We start from the raw sequence: 8034 nt of genomic DNA, 5'->3' as shown, positions 1-8034 counted from the left end.
AAATGGTTTTTTTATAACGAATTCCGATGAGGATGATAAATAACATCACCTTTAATGAAGAAGATTTTTGAAAAAAACATATATGATTATAGCGGGAGGTTTTATATGACTATGTTGATAAAATAATTCCAGCCTTAAAACATTGTCTATTAATTGGAAAATAGAACGTTAGAACATGGTTTTGATAAATAGAGAGGATGTACATCTTATGATGTTAAAACATACAAGAGAATAATAAGGGAGAAAGCAGATAATGAAAATAAGATCAACAACACTACACTACAAGATGGCGCCCGAAACACTTAGGACACATGACCGGGATTACCCGGAAGTATAAATGCAGGAAAGAAATGGGTGCATTTCTCTATGATCGCACATTGAACAGAGGAGATATCGGGAGAAAGAACAGACCCAAGAAACAAAAGGTATGAGGGTTCGCCGCTAGAGCGGGCAACCGTCGTGATTGAGGGAAGACGACAACTAAGAAAAATGTATCGAACGGGTTTTATGTAATCTGCGCCGTGCACGCAATAGTCATCCGAAATTTTTTTAAAACAAGTTCTTAGTGAGCGCATAGTTCTACGAGAATGTTTGGTTTAAAAACGGGTGAAACGACCACTAAAATTTGGGACTGTTAAAGTTCAAACAAGATTACGTAATTGAACATCGCTTAAATGAAAGGAATAAGGAAAGGTCTACAGTCCGAACCCATGTAAAATGTGCACACGCTAAGAATCTTGCCAAATGCATGATCTGCCCCGTATTATGCTCTCGCTTTGTAAAAGCACGAGCGAAATGCAATAAAGGTAGATGGCTAGGATAATGAGATATTGAATAACATTATCTGAATGATAATTGAAGTATGTCTGGACTAACGAATTTATGTATTTATATACATCAAGTTTGCTTGTACCTGATAGAAAATATGTCTCTCCCAAACAGACTCTAGACCCGATGGGACAACAGTAATACATCCATCTCTAAGATATAAGCCTATAGAAGCACAAGAGGTGAGACAGAATTCAGAGGTTTAAAATGTTGAAAAAAGAGGGTGAATATAATATAAAAGGAATGACAACCCGTTTTTTTCTTCCCCCCTGTTTTGTTCAATTTACAGTACTCACGCAATAATTGAAATAAGCGTTTCCTAAAAGGCAGTTCCTTTAGAAGGGAGGACTAACGTCTAAGATGTGAATTAGAGTACGAGGGTGAGTATACACGACTGCGAATTAATTACATTCAGCAGAGAGTGTAACCTTTAAACAGAGTGAGTAAAAAATATTATCACTCCCACAATCTCAGGTGGTTTACTGAATAGCAAAAGAGAAGGCAACAGAAACTCCCGATAATACAACGACATAGAAACAACCAAAAGAAATCAAAGGTGTGTGATATAGTAATACGAACATAGACTTTGATGCCGCATCTCAAAATAATGCAAAGAGAACCAATATGTTAAATCTAATAAAAAACAGATACTGAAATTACTGTTTATTCATAGGTCGTGAATTGATAAACACTGACCCTAAAGAACATCATTTTAATGAAAGAATACGTATCAGAATTAACTCAAAGGATACGACTAAGAGATAGTGGCTCAGGTATGTAGAATGTATAACGATAACAATAGAGTGTAAGTGTGAATTCAGCCTGTATGTGCCCGTAGACGAACAAGTGTAAAAATCCGGGAGGGGGACCAAATCTCCGGGGTAAATGTTAACCACAATAACAATGAAATGGCAGGGATGTAAAAAAGTACACGGAAATTGTCATGCAAAATATAAAACTGCACTTAAGGAGATTGTCTGACATTGAATTTTCTATCAACAGATCCATATTGTGTTGTTTTTGTCCTGAAGAAGGTGGGGTTAAGCGCCGTGTCCACCGAAACGCGTCGACATTTGTAATTTGATCACATGTTTTTATTCCACTATATGCGTTGTTTTTAAATGATTTTTCACATTGTGTATTGATATATTGAACAAACAGCATTAGGCACTGTATTAAATAAAATAATGCACTTTGTTCAAATTTTAAATGTATTTTAATTTATGCCAAATTTACGTAAAGTTTTGTGCAATTAAATCATCCTGTGCCACTTTAAATTGTTTTTGTGGTTCTACTAATAGAAATAGGTACTAATGGGCATATTTGAGTGGTGGTTGAGAGTATGAGTAGTGGTGTTTGGTAGATATCATTTCTACTTACAAGAATTTAAACCCAGGGAACACTTCCTATTTTTCTGAGTATGGTGAATTTACGTCTAGGACCAACTGTTAACTATAAGAACTGCTCTGGGCAGGCGTTAGCTTTTGGAGATAATCGCGCTTAGCGCGATTATTTCCAAAAGTAGGTAATAGGAGATAGGGATGTTAGCGACTATTTCCAGATTTCCAGTCGCTAACATCTTGGCACGCCCACTTTGCATGTCATTAGCGATAATTATCGCTGACATGCAAAGTGGGCCCCAAGATGATCGCTATCTCCTAAAAGCTGTCGCTAACTGGTGTTAGCGACAGCTAGGTAATAGGGCGATAAAATTATCGACACTTTAGGCCTTTGGTAATATGCCCCTATGTCTTTCTTTAAATTGGTCATTGGCATTCTGTGCACCCCACATGCGAGTTATCACCCGTTTGGCCACTGCCAGATCCAAGGATAACCAGGGCTTGTTATATCTGGGCATGGTCCTCCCCCCCCCATATGTGTAGGATGCAGCTTTTGTCAATATCAGTGATCTCTATGCCTAGGACCTCTCTCATACGTCTCTGAAGTGCCTACTAGTAGGGCCGTATGTTAGGACATGAGCACAGCGTATGCAGAAATGCACCCTGATTCCCACATCCCAGGAGGAGGCAGAGATGTGTGGGGTATCTGCCCATGACATGTATGATCGTGTGGGAATAGTAGGATCCATGAGTATATACTTTGAGCTTTGGGGTTTCCGTGAGCCCTGAATGCTCTTTGGTGGGAACTTTTATATCACTTTCGTTCAGTTTCCTTCCTTTTTTACGTTTCTATTTTAAATGAATAGTACTAAATGACATTTATGTATTGCTCCTAGGATACTCTCTTTCTGGGTTCTGTTTAATTGCAGCGTTTCAGAAGTTGAGTACCAAGGTGTCGCTTTCACGTGATCACGTACCCATGCGACCGCAAAGAACTGCGACTCGCGTATTCAAACATGATATTTATGGTAGCAAGAGATCCTGGAAAGCGCCACAAAAGGTGATGGGACCCATTCTGGGCGGGAAACATCCTTTACAACGCAACTTTTACAACGCACTACCATTGCGACGCAACTTTTACAACGCAAGTTATTACAACGAATTGCGCTGGGGGGCGCTCTAGGATAGGGAATAGTTTAATTACTATCCAACACCTTCCCTACTATCCACGGGGACTGGAGTTGGAATAGTAAATTAAACTATTCACTATCCAGCGCCACCCAACGCAAGTCGTTGTAACGACTTGCCTTGTAAAACCTGCGTCGTAATGGCATGCATTGTAAAAGCATGCGTTGTAGTGACATACATCCTTCTGGACTGCTGATCCATGCACACTGGAAGTGCAAGTCGACCTTGACACAGTTGCGCCGCTGCCCTTCTATAGAGCATTGTCAAAATCATGGACACCGATGAGTTGGTCCTCCAGGACCAGTGCCGGATAGCGAGTGAGGACAATTGGATTCACCAGATACTTCAAACAAGATGATGGTGACAAGCAGCGAAGCACCAGAAAACCCCAGAGGCATGGAAGCACCAATAGGACCATCAGGTAAAGCAGAGGCAGCAATAGAATTCTGAACAACCAGGGATCATGAGGAACTAGAGGAAGAGGGTACATGAAACAGAGAAAGTAGGAACTATTAAGAATTAGATAAAGAGGCAGGGAGTGTGTAGTGTTTTAAAAGTGGCATGAGATGGAATCAAGACTGCTCAACCCAGGTGGTTTGCAGCCATTATCCAGCATTTTTTATCCCGCGGACTTTCAGGCTGCATACCATTTACACGCAAGGACATTGACCTCGCATACCATCATGCCGCATTTTTTCAAAACGCATGTGCATTTATCACGCATGCCTTTACAACGAATTACGTTGTAAAGGCATGTATGATAAATGCATTTGCGTTTTGAAAACCACGATGACGAGAGAGGTAAGGGGGTTTGGGTTAATTTTTTAGGGGTGGGGGTTGTGCTGGGGTAGTTATTGTGTAGTGTAGTGTTGTGTTAGTGTAGTGTAGAGTTGTGGTGGTTGTTTAGTGTAGGGTCGTGCTGGGGGAAGTGTTATAGGTGTTAGGGTAGTGTTGTAGTGTTTGTGTAGTGTAGGGTCATGCTGGGGGTAGTGTTTTACGGTTCAGGGTAGTGTTGTAGTGTTTGTGTTGTGTAGTGTAGGGTCATACCAGGGTGTAGTGTTTTAGGGTTTAGGGTAGTGTTGTAGTGTTTGTGTAGTGTAGGGTCATGCTGGGGGTAGTGTTTTAGGGTTTAGGGTAGTGTTGTAGTGTTTGTGTAGTGTAGGGTCGTGCTGGGGGAAGTGTTATAGGTGTTAGGGTAGTGTTGTAGTGTTTGTGTAGTGTAGGGTCATGCTGGGGGTAGTGTTTTAGGGTTTAGGGTAGTGTAGGGTCATGCTGGGGGTAGTGTTTTAGGGTTTAGGGTAGTGTTGTAGTGTTTGTGTAGTGTAGGGTCATGCTGGGGGTAGTGTTTTACGGTTCAGGGTAGTGTTGTAGTGTTTGTGTTGTGTAGTGTAGGGTCATACCAGGGTGTAGTGTTTTAGGGTTTAGGGTAGTGTTGTAGTGTTTGTGTAGTGTAGGGTCATGCTGGGGGTAGTGTTTTAGGGTTTAGGGTAGTGTTGTAGTGTTTGTGTTGTGTAGGGTCATGCTGGGGGTAGTGTTTTAGGGTTTAGGGTAGTGTTGTAGTTTTTGTGTAGTGTAGGGTCATGTAGGGGTAGTGTTTTAGAGTTTAGGGTAGTGTAGTGTTTGTGTAGTGTAGGGTCATGCTGGGGGGTAGTGTTTTAGTGTTTAGGGTGGTGTTGTAGTGTTTGTGTAGTGTAGGGTCGTGCTGGGGGAAGTGTTATAGGTGTGAGGGTAGTGTTGTAGTGTTTGTGTAGTGTAGGGTCATGCTGGGGGTAGCGTTTTAGGGTTTAGGGTAGTGTAGGGTCATGCTGGGGGTAGTGTTTTAGGGTTTAGGGTAGTGTTGTAGTGTTTGTGTAGTGTAGGGTTATGCTGGGGGTAGTGTTTTAGGGTTCAGGGTAGTGTTGTAGTGTTTGTGCTGTGTAGTGTAGGGTCATACTGGGGTGTAGTGTTTTAGGGTTTATGGTAGTGTTGTAGTGTTTGTGTAGTGTAGGGTCATGCTGGGATGTAGTGGTTTATGGTAGTATTGTAGTGTTTGTGTAGGGTCATGCTGGGGGTAGTGTATTAAGATAGTGTTGTAGTGTATGTGTAGGGAAGTAAAGTGCTTTATGGTAGTGTTGGGGGGTCGTGCGGGGTTGTGTAAATGTAGGAAAAGGACTGTGTGTCAAGGGTAGGTGGTGCAGGGGTACTACATTACAGTGTAGTGGAGGATTGGGTAGGGTACTCTTACTTACCTTAACTACTTTAACAACGAGTATACCTTTAACACGGATGCCTTCTCGTTGTAAAGGCATGCGTGCTAAAGGCATATTTGTTTTAAAAATATTCGTTCTTTTTATTTGCGGCCTAATAGTACTTGCGGGATCAAATTTGCGGTATGATGGTATGCGGGATGACATCATATATTCAACCCAGGTGTCTGGCACGCAGAAATGCAATAGCGCCAGCTGCAGGCTTCTCAGCAAACCTTTGGACCCCTGCACTTATTTTTGTTACAAATTAAACACTGCTTTCAACAAGCGGAAAGGTACCAGGCAGCATTTCGTTAGTTTGTAGACCTTGAGGTGCTCTGCTCCCTGAACTGGCATTGACCCGGAAATGTCTGTTCTTAATCCTCAGTGTGTGAGCAGCCACCAAGAGCTGGCAGTGCACAGTCTCCAACATCTTACACCAGTCCGAACACACTTGCACTTATGTCTGTTTCCATCATGTTCCTTGATGGAAATGCCAATGCCTTGTCCCATTGCTATAGACAACTGTGACAACATCCTTCTTTCATTCATTGTTTCCCGGTTTAAATAGGCACAGGGACTATTCATTGATGCCTGCTGAAGACGTCTCATGTGATTGGCAGGAAACACAACAAATGTGAATTCTTGCAAGGCCAATTCAGCCGTTCTTCCTTCAGAAGTCTGAGACTGAATATTATTTAATAGAGTGATGGAAACGAACACCTGTTCCTAGAGCATTCACATTTCGGGAGTGTGTACAAGGCGGTATACAACCTTTACAACGAAACTTTTACAACGACCTACCATAACAACGCAACTTTTACAACGCAAACTATTACAACGCATTGCTCTGGGGGGCGCTCTAGGATAGGGAATAGGTTAATTTACTATCCAATAACCTTCCCTACTATCCACGGGGACTGGAGTTGGAATAGTAAATTAAACTATTCACTATCCAGCACCCCAAAGCGCTATGCGTTGTAATGGTATGCGTGGTAAAAACCGCGTTGTAAAGGTAGGCGTTGTAAAAGTGTGCGTTGTAACGTCATACATCCGTACAAGGCACTATCCAAACATAAGTTATCATTGTTATTACTAATGTCCGTCTATCTTACGACACTATGGCATGCTTACCATGATAGGTGGAGAAGTGTGGCTCAATGGTTCGAGCGGCAGACCCTGATGCAGAGGTCTAGCCCGGGACCAGGGTTCAATTCCCCGCCTCGGCGGGTCTTGGGTTCAAAATTCCACGGACCTGATAATTCTCGCCTCGGTGCCTATTCCAATCATGGAGTCCCACTCTGCAACTCTGGGCAATAGCTTGCTTACTCTCCACAACGGCCCCCACAACGCTAAGGATGCCTGGCCTCCACCTTGGGGGTGCCCAGGAGTGGACACCTCACAGGGAAAGCCAGGATGGGTTCCACAGCGGTATTCGTACAAGCACCTTGAGACCCTTGTTTATGAGTAGTGCGCTATACAAGTATCAATTTACATTTTTTTTACATTTTAGGTCAACTTGTTCTGGTTCTCGACCAATAACCCACCATCCTTGTCTCCAGACTCTTCTACAGGCTGAAGCAAGCATCATCCACTCCTTTCACCCAATCCCTTTGAGGGTTATTTATGTGTATGTGATAGCAGCTTGGATCAATGCTTTACAGGTCTTGAATTATAGGCGTGAACCTCTATGAGAGTTTTAGGAAAAAGCATGTGATGAATGTGAGCTCAAGGCTGACCTAGTCTGAGGTGGTGTTGCATCTGAGGACATCTGTGCAAGCCTTAGTGTCAAGTTAGCGTAGTGTATGACCAAACTGCGTGTCAGACGATGCGAGTGGACTTGTATCTTAAAGTTAGGGCAACATCTCTGGCTAGTTCTGCTCAGGTGCAATTGCCCATCCTTGAAACTGCTTGGAGTCACTGACAACTGGAAAGAGAGACTGGGATGACAGTAAACAATATTAGCAGTTTGCATTGTCCTCATCAATGTCATCATCACCATAATCATCAGTATCATCATCATTATATTACCTTGATTATAAGTATCATCATGTCATCACCCTCATTGGCATCATCACCATCATGAATGATATCATCATCAATAATGTAATCATGATCATAAATATCATCATCACCATCTTCATCATTCTCATCCTCATCACCACAAACATCAGTATCATCATCCTTATATCTCCTTTATTATAAATATCATCATGTCAGCACCCTCATTAGTATTATCAGCATCATGAATGATATCATCATCAATAATATAATCATGATCATAAATATCATCCTCATCAATATTAGCTCTTTATCATCACCAATAATAATAGTATGATTGCCTGGTCACTGGTAAGGAAACAAACTCATAATGGCCAGGTGTTGCACTCTTTCCCAATCACTGTGGGGCAGATTACCTAATTGGTTCCTGTTTTGGCATCATGCGAAATTTG

The 8034-nt window shown here is 42.0% G+C and overlaps 1 long non-coding RNA gene across 2 annotated transcripts; it reads left to right on the top strand.

Annotated features, from left to right (window-relative positions):
• Positions 1-347: 347 nt before the first annotated feature.
• On the top strand, positions 348-2105 carry LOC144771470 (uncharacterized). Of its 2 annotated transcripts, none has more exons than XR_013599293.1 (6): positions 348-425; positions 943-1010; positions 1118-1208; positions 1303-1384; positions 1502-1601; positions 1831-2105. It is a non-coding gene; the product is annotated as an uncharacterized LOC144771470 (long non-coding RNA). The 2 variants fall into 2 exon arrangements; XR_013599294.1 differs by lacking the exon at positions 348-425 and adding an exon at positions 481-806.
• Positions 2106-8034: the final 5929 nt, after the last annotated feature.

This window comes from Lissotriton helveticus, chromosome 8, assembly GCF_964261635.1.
Source record: "Lissotriton helveticus chromosome 8, aLisHel1.1, whole genome shotgun sequence".
Lineage (NCBI taxonomy): Eukaryota > Metazoa > Chordata > Amphibia > Caudata > Salamandridae > Lissotriton > Lissotriton helveticus.
The sequence above is the reverse complement of the archived record's forward strand: the minus strand, read 5'-3'. Positions and strand labels throughout refer to the sequence as shown.